At 36.8% G+C, this 9673-nt stretch overlaps 1 long non-coding RNA gene across 1 annotated transcript; it reads right to left on the bottom strand.

Annotated features, from left to right (window-relative positions):
- Window positions 1-339: 339 nt before the first annotated feature.
- Window positions 340-951, bottom strand: LOC136518128 (uncharacterized). Its single transcript, XR_010774427.1, has 3 exons — window positions 807-951; window positions 535-717; window positions 340-446 (listed from the first exon to the last, which is right to left on the bottom strand). It is a non-coding gene; the product is annotated as an uncharacterized lncRNA (long non-coding RNA).
- Between the last annotated feature and the right edge of the window lie 8722 nt (window positions 952-9673).

Genomic DNA, 9673 nt, shown 5'->3' with positions numbered 1-9673 from the left:
TCAGGAGTTCTTCTTATGTGCGCAGTGATAAATTCACAAACGTAGTATCCACACAAGTTATTACCTGGTTCCTGCCGCAAACACCACTGTACGAGAAGAAGATTATTCTCATCATCTCACACGTAAATTGAAGTACGATATAGTAATTAAACACGTGGGGAAGTGTATATAGTACAACTTACTGGTATTTCAACTACATTAAGTGGTGCCTTGCAATCCTTGCGATGTTGCCGAATAAACTCTTTCCAAACCCTGTGCGACCAATAATGTACGATCGTTAATAAATTATGGCAAAGTCTATTCAATAATAGTTGTGCGCGAGAGATCGAAATTACCCCTGGATAATGTCTATCATATCTTGGTATAGTGCCCGTTCTTTTCTCAACGAGTCAAAGATTAGTAACCGACTTGAGTTTAACTCAATGACAATGAGTATCCAGTGAAAACTGCATTGGTTTATACACACACGTACATGCATATAAGTTGTATTGATATTACATAAAATGTGTAGACTACATTATTATTAACACTTACTCAAAGTTGTACGGGAAAAGTATTGTTGTCTTGTCGTGCTGCTTCATGAAGAACATCATGATATTCTCCTGTGCTCCAGATACCCATCGCTCCTTGATAATAATACCGGTTTTGAATACGATATAAGGATCAATGAAGCCAACACTGGTGTCTTGTATTCTTTGGAGCTCTGACATCTGGAATCTGTATATAAATATAAGTTACATGTGAGGATAATTATATACACGTACGCATGGAAGTGAGTTTATTAAATAAAAGTAAGAATCACTTACAAACAAAAGGAGCTAATGATTGATTTGTCCAGAGCGTCCAAGTGGAATAGTTGATGCAATTCTTCGAAACTAATATGTAAGATGTCATCGCCACGGAAGTAATGATGGTCTCTAAATCTGACAAAGATCCACTGCTCACCCCTGCCACACGCCTGCATGTACCACTTGTTGAGCAAGTACATTTGCGTACCCAATTCATTCAGAGCCGCAGGGTTGTACAGACTTTTGCCATATTTATAAGTCTTCCAGGTATCAACTTCCAGGTTCTGGATTGGAGCTTTGCCCGTCAATTGATCCAAGGTTAAACCAGTATCTTTAAAAAAGCATTAAGGGCTTGAACCGACACTTCTCCAGAGTTGTCTGGTCGATAGACTTCTATGTTGGAACCATATTCATTAGCAACAACAAGATTTTGCATTGGTTGCTTCTGTTGTCCGAGCTGTGGGACATCCTTCCCTGATGCTCTTTTCCTTTTCTTATCTGCATCATGTGACTTTACGAGGGAGCGATCATAGTCTGATAGTGGCGAAGGCTTACGAAGTTCAATCATCTTTTTCTTGTGAGCATCGACCTTCTGCCTCAGCACATCTCGTGGTATGTAAAAGTACGGCTTCTCCTTAAGCTTTGCTTGACTCTTGTTTTTGATATCTATAAAAAAATCTTTTACTTTTTTGTCTTCTTCAGCTGCTATTTGCTCATCAGTCTTTTCAGGAAGTATTTCTTGAGAAATAACTCTTTTTCTCGGGGTCTTCTTTGCCGCCGGGACCTTAGACGTCTTTGTAGTGCGTCGCTGTGGAGGGGTGGGGGCGGTGTTGGAGATCGGCGTGGAGGCGATGAGGCCGGTGTTGGTGGAGACCGGCGTGGAGATGTTGGAGATCGTTGTGGAGGCGGTGGGGCCGGTGTAGTAGTTGGAGATCGTTGTGGAGGCGATGGGGCCGGTGTAGGAGTTGGCGATCGCCGTGGGGATGAAGTCGTCTCGCCCCCCGCGACGCTGTGATGAGATGGGGAATGAATGATTAGGCTAGGCTGGGGAGAGACCCTGCTATAAAAACAATTTGTGTGTCAATTATTTTTGAAGCCAATAGAAAATTAATGGAAAATAATATTTCATTCACTTTCATTCGTACCTAGGGTGAGGTAGGGGAAGCGGTGGCGCCCCAGGAATGATGATGAAGCGTTTGCGCCATTGAATAAATGTCTTCTCTGTTTCTCCTAGTGTCTTCTCCCCATCACCGCCTTCAATGTCAAGAGGAACATTGCTGTAACCTTTGAGCACTCTATCGACCGAGACGCTAGCATATCCAGGTTGAATAACTGACCCATGGATTCTTGGTGTCTTCGTTCGGTCTATTGGAGATACAACCCCGACAGCCACCATGATTGATGCATTACCATCTGGAATGTGCAGCTCACATTTTGTTAGAGGCTCGGTAATGTCATCAACAGGGAAGCGCAACCCAGCGTCGTCTTGAATAACTGGCAGCTCCGTAGAAGCACAACTGCTTTTCATCTGACCAACGGGGCTAATGGTGACTCCCGGCGTTGATTGCGATTGCATTTGACTCATTGCTAGCTGCACTTGCCTCTTGATCTCCTCCTGCATTCTTGCCTCAAGAGATTTTTCTCGTTCACGTGATTCAAGCAATGCTTGTCGTGACTCATCAACAAATTGCTCCAATGCACGAATTCGTTCTGCCTCCTCATCCTTCTTTCTCTGGCGGCTTCTGTAGGTATCCTTGTCTGCTGGGAATGCGTGTAGCCACGGAACCGCCCCATAGCCTCTTGTTCGACCACCGTGTTCGGGATTCTCTAGGGCATATGTCAATTCATCCTTCTCTCTGTTGGGCTTGAAAACACCACTATCAGCTTCTTCCCTAGCACGAGCTAGTCTCTGTGTTGCTCTCTCAATTTTTTGGCCGAAAATTAGCTTGCCAGTGTCTGGGTCTAGGCTTCCCCCATGAGCGTAGAACCAATTCTTCGCGCATTGAGGCCAGTTCTTTTCTATTGTTTCAGGTATGATTCCCTTAGCAGTAATCTCTGCTTCTAGGTTCTGCCACTTGGGAATAGCACTCCTATAACCACCTGATCCCATGCGATGATGGTATTGCTTCTGTCGAGCATTCTGCCGATTCCTCATCACACGTTCCTCACTGTCTTGAGATGTCTTGTATTCTACGAAGGCATCCCAATGGGACTCCAACTTGACAAACGCCTTAGCATTGAAATTCGGCGTAGCATTCTTCAAGATAAACTTTTTATACAATGTCTTCTTCCAACTCTAGAACAATGTTGCCATCTTCTTCATTGTCCAATCCCTCACTAGCTCCTTCAAAGCATCATCTGCTTGTAATGTGAAATGCTGAGTGATATCTCTCCAAGCTAGGTTCTTATCACGATCAGATACAAAACTAACATTAGGAGCGGATATCTTCTGCTTCCATTCACGAGCACTAACTGGGATCCTATCCCTTACAATGAACCCACATTGATTGACATATGTCTGAGCATGTGGTCCCAATGGTTTGCCGGTGTCGGTATCGAATTCTGATATTATGAAACGGCCCTCTAATGGCTTTTTTGGCCCTCGGACTTTCCTACTTTTGTCGGTGGTTGATGTAGATCCAGAGACCGGCTACATGAGTAGAAACACAACGATTAACAACAAATATACGTACGCATGCATCTATAAGAGATGATAGATAATCGAATATACCTCGCCAGTATTTTCTTGCGCGACAATTTGTTGATCTTCAACCACCGGCATATTCAGGATATCCTCATAATCAGCAAAGTACTGACTCGTGTCATCTACATCCACATTGGTGCCGGCGTTGATAATATCCGCCATTATGTCATCACTCAAGTTATCATCCGGAGCAGCCATTTGTATCTTCAAGATAACACATAGATAGAATTATTATGGTACATAACATAAGTACATGTGATAACACATATAGAATTACTAAATCCAATTAAATATAATAACACATAATATTTCATAAGGATAAACATAAGAATTACATAAGGTATAGGCTTTGGAATCGAATCAAAAACACTTTCGATCCAAAAACATGGAAATAAGTACATGTATATATATACACATAGAATGATACAATATATTTTCTCTCTCTCTCAACACATAGAAATAAGTGCATATGTCTATATCTCTAGATATGCATGTGATAACACATAGAATGTCTCTCTAGATGCAATTTTCTCTCTCTCTCAACTTATGAAAATAAGTACATGTATATATACATATAGAAATAATTAAGTACATATGTATACACATATAGAATCTCTCTCTAGATATATATATAGAGAGAGAGAGATAGAATATATAATTACTAAATCCAATTAAATAAATCTAACATGAAATTAGATAAACTAGTAATAGATAATACATTTTAAAAATTCTAACTAACTAAAAAATTATCTAAAAAACTAACATATATCAACTAACAATCTAACTAACATATATCAATTATCTAATAAATCTAACTAACTAAAAAATCTAAGTAACATATATCAATTATCTAATAAATCTAACTAACTAAAAAATCTAACTAACATATATCAAAAACTATCTAAAAAACTAACTAAACTACTAAATATTATTTATTAGTATTATCTAAAAAACAATTAAAAATCCAACATTATAATCGACGACGGCAGCGAGCTAGGCCGGGCAGGCGGGCGAGTTCGACGACGAGGCCGGGCGAGCGGGGCTTGACGATGGCAGACGAGGCTGGGCGGGCGGGGCTCGACGACGGCAGCTGAGATCACGAGGCCGGGCGGACGGGCGAGAGCTCGACGGAGGCGGGGCGGGCGGGGCTCGACGACACGGCAGACGAGGCCGGGCGTGCGGGCGAGCTCGACGGCCGCCGGGCGGGGCTCGACGACGGCAGACGAGGCCGGGATCGACGACGAGGCGGGGCTCGGCGACGACGAGGACGAGCTCGGGTGCGGCGGCGGAGACGGGATCGGAGAGACGACGCGCGAGATCGAAGATGAACAGAACAAGTCGATATATATAGGCCGGTACCCTTTAGTCCCGGCTGGTAACACCAGCCGGGACTAAAGGTCATTTAGTACCGGCTGGTAATCTCAACCGGGACTAAAGGCCCAACCCTTTATTCCCGGCTCGCCTTACAAGCCGGGACTAAAGGGTTTTTAGTCCCGGTTGGTGTTACTAGCCGGGACTAAAAGTATTTTGGGCGGGCACCGAAATTGCCGCCCACCCTTTAGTCCCGGTTCTTGGTCTGGGCCGGGACTGAAGGCCTAAAAATTTTGCCAACCCGCCAGCGTACTTGGAAAGACCTGGGATTTTGATTTTGTTTAATACTAGGTTAATCAATTAATTCCATAGCAACTTCAATACTTTGCAATATTTATTTTAAAAAATTCTATTGATTAACTAATTATTTATTGTAAATAGGAAAATTTTGTAACCTAAAGTTTTTAATTTCTTTTATGAATATAGAATATAAATGTGACTAATACTAAGTATTTTGTTAATGCAAAAATATATTTGTAACTTAAAATTAATAAAACTAATATTATTCGATAGGAAATTTATTATCACATTATTGTAACGTCAATGTTTCAATTTTTTCTCGGTTTTTGACCAAAATTGACAGGAAATTTTTGTTAAACCTATAAAAATAAAGAAAATGTAGTATTTTTTGTTCTACAACTTTTTCAAATGAAAAAATGGTCTATATAAGGATTGTAGATATTGATGATATGAACAAACTTGGTATTCAAAACTTTTAAATTTTAGATAATCTAGGGTTCCGAAAACTAGTTTGTAGGCGTCGAAATTTAAAAATCACAAATTTGAACCGTCCAAACTTTCTCAAATGGAAAGTTGACCAAAACAACAATTGTAGATCTTTTTGAGTTTAACAAACTTGGTATTCAAAACTTTTCAATTCGAAGTCATTTAGAGTCCATAATACTAGAGTCAAAGTGTTGTTTTTTCATTTGACCAAATTTGACTTGGTCAAACTTGCTCAAATGAGACACTAAATGACCTCAGATGAAAAAACTCTGAATACCAAGTTTGATCATCTCAGCAAGATCTACAATTGTTACATATCACATTTTCCCATTTGAGAAATTTTTATCAAACACTAGTCACAACTTCTTGAATCTCATATAGACTTTCTAAAACTATGTCACACACTTGTGAAAATTGAACTATATTTTGTTCAAGCTTTCTCAAATGAAAAAATGGCCTATATAAGGATTGTATATATTGATGATATGAACAAACTTGGTATTCAAAACTTTTCAATTTTAGACAATCTAGGGTTCCGAAAACTAGTTTGTAGGCGTCGAAATTTAAAAATCACAAATTTGAACCGTCCAAACTTTATCAAATGGAAAGTTGACCAAAACAACAATTGTAGATCTTTTTGAGTTTAACAAACTTGGTATTCAAAACTTTTCAATTCGAAGTCATTTAGAGTCCATAATACTAGAGTTAAAGTGTTGTTTTTTCATTTGACCAAATTTGACTTGGTTAAACTTGCTCAAATGAGATACTAAATGACCTCAGATGAAAAAACTCTGAATACCAAGTTTGATCATCTCAGCAAGATCTACAATTGTTACATAGCTCATTTTCCCATTTGAGAAATTTTTATCAAACACTAGTCACAACTTCTTGAATCTCATATAGACTTTCTAAAACTATGTCACACACTTGTGAAAATTGAACTATATTTTGTTCAAGCTTTTTCAAATGAAAAAATGGTCTATATAAGGATTGTATATATTGATGATATGAACAAACTTGGTATTCAAAACTTTTAAATTTTAGACAATCTAGGGTTCCGAAAACTAGTTTGTAGGCGTCGAAATTTAAAAATCACAAATTTGAACCGTCCAAACTTTCTCAAATGGAAAGTTGACCAAAACAAAAATTGTAGATCTTTTTGAGTTTAACAAACTTGGTATTCAAAACTTTTCAATTGGAAGTCATTTAGAGTCCATAATACTAGAGTCAAAGTGTTGTTTTTTCATTTGACCAAATTTGACTTGGTCAAACTTGCTCAAATGAGACACTAAATGACCTCAGATGAAAAAACTCTGAATACCAAGTTTGATCATCTCAGCAAGATCTACAATTGTTACATAGCTTATTTTCCCATTTGAGAAATTTTTATCAAACACTAGTCACAACTTCTTGAATCTCATATAGACTTTCTAAAACTATGTCACACACTTGTGAAAATTGAACTACATTTTGTTCAAGCTTTCTCAAATGAAAAAATGGCCTATATAAGGATTGTATATATTGATGATATGAACAAACTTGGTATTCAAAACTTTTCAATTTTAGACAATCTAGGGTTCCGAAAACTAGTTTGTAGGCGTCGAAATTTAAAAATCACAAATTTGAACCGTCCAAACTTTATCAAATGGAAAGTTGACCAAAACAACAATTGTAGATCTTTTTGAGTTTAACAAACTTAGTATTCAAAACTTTTCAATTCGAAGTCATTTAGAGTCCATAATACTAGAGTCAAAGTGTTGTTTTTTCATTTGACCAAATTTGACTTGGTCAAACTTGCTCAAATGAGATACTAAATGACCTCAGATGAAAAAACTCTGAATACCAAGTTTGATCATCTCAGCAAGATCTACAATTGTTATAGAGCTCATTTTCCCATTTGAGAAATTTTTATCAAACACTAGTCACAACTTCTTGAATCTCATATAGACTTTCTAAAACTATGTCACACACTTGTGAAAATTGAACTACATTTTGTTCAAGCTTTCTCAAATGAAAAAATGGCCTATATAAGGATTGTAGATATTGATGATATGAACAAACTTGGTATTCAAAACTTTTCAATTTTAGACAATCTAGGGTTCCGAAAACTAGTTTGTAGGCGTGGAAATTTAAAAATCACAAATTTGAACCGTCCAAACTTTCTCAAATGGAAAGTTGACCAAAACAACAATTGTAGATCTTTTTGAGTTTAACAAACTTGGTATTCAAAACTTTTCAATTCGAAGTCATTTAGAGTCCATAATACTAGAGTCAAAGTGTTGTTTTTTCATTTGACCAAATTTGACTTGGTCAAACTTGCTCAAATGAGACACTAAATGACCTCAGATGAAAAAACTCTGAATACCAAGTTTGATCATCTCAGCAAGATCTACAATTGTTACATAGCTCATTTTCCCATTTGAGAAATTTTTATCAAACACTAGTCACAACTTCTTGAATCTCATATAGACTTTCTAAAACTATGTCACACACTTGTGAAAATTGAACTACATTTTGTTCAAACTTTCTCAAATGAAAAAATGGCCTATATAATGATTGTATATATTGATGATATGAACAAACTTGGTATTCAAAACTTTTCAATTTTAGACAATCTAGGGTTCCGAAAACTAGTTTGTAGGCGTGGAAATTTAAAAATCACAAATTTGAACCGTCCAAACTTTATCAAATGGAAAGTTGACCAAAACAACAATTGTAGATCTTTTTGAGTTTAACAAACTTGGTATTCAAAACTTTTCAATTCGAAGTCATTTAGAGTCCATAATACTAGAGTCAAAGTGTTGTTTTTTCATTTGACCAAATTTGACTTGGTCAAACTTGCTCAAATGAGACACTAAATGACCTCAGATGAAAAAACTCTGAATACCAAGTTTGATCATCTCAGCAAGATCTACAATTGTTACATAGCTCATTTTCCCATTTGAGAAATTTTTATCAAACACTAGTCACAACTTCTTGAATCTCATATAGACTTTCTAAAACTATGTCACACACTTGTGAAAATTGAACTACATTTTGTTCAAGCTTTCTCAAATGAAAAAATGGCCTATATAAGGATTGTAGATATTGATGATATGAACAAACTTGGTATTCAAAACTTTTCAATTTTAGACAATCTAGGGTTCCGAAAACTAGTTTGTAGGCGTGGAAATTTAAAAATCACAAATTTGAACCATCCAAACTTTCTCAAATGGAAAGTTGACCAAAACAACAATTGTAGATCTTTTTGAGTTTAACAAACTTGGTATTCAAAACTTTTCAATTCGAAGTCATTTAGAGTCCATAATACTAGAGTCAAAGTGTTGTTTTTTCATTTGACCAAATTTGACTTGGTCAAACTTGCTCAAATGAGATACTAAATGACCTCAGATGAAAAAACTCTGAATACCAAGTTTGATCATCTCAGCAAGATCTACAATTGTTATAGAGCTCATTTTCCCATTTGAGAAATTTTTATCAAACACTAGTCACAACTTCTTGAATCTCATATAGACTTTCTAAAACTATGTCACACACTTGTGAAAATTGAACTACATTTTGTTCAAGCTTTCTCAAATGAAAAAATGGCCTATATAAGGATTGTAGATATTGATGATATGAACAAACTTGGTATTCAAAACTTTTCAATTTTAGACAATCTAGGGTTCCGAAAACTAGTTTGTAGGCGTGGAAATTTAAAAATCACAAATTTGAACCATCCAAACTTTCTCAAATGGAAAGTTGACCAAAACAACAATTGTAGATCTTTTTGAGTTTAACAAACTTGGTATTCAAAACTTTTCAATTCGAAGTCATTTAGAGTCCATAATACTAGAGTCAAAGTGTTGTTTTTTCATTTGACCAAATTTGACTTGGTCAAACTTGCTCAAATGAGACACTAAATGACCTCAGATGAAAAAACTCTGAATACCAAGTTTGATCATCTCAGCAAGATCTACAATTGTTACATAGCTCATTTTCCCATTTGAGAAATTTTTATCAAACACTAGTCACAACTTCTTGAATCTCATATAGACTTTCTAAAACTATGTCACACACTTGTGAAAATTGAACTACATTTTGT

The sequence above is a fragment of the Miscanthus floridulus genome, chromosome 17 (assembly GCF_019320115.1).
Source record: "Miscanthus floridulus cultivar M001 chromosome 17, ASM1932011v1, whole genome shotgun sequence".
NCBI classification, from domain to species: Eukaryota; Viridiplantae; Streptophyta; class Magnoliopsida; order Poales; family Poaceae; genus Miscanthus; species Miscanthus floridulus.
This window is presented reverse-complemented; position numbering and strand designations above follow the sequence as displayed.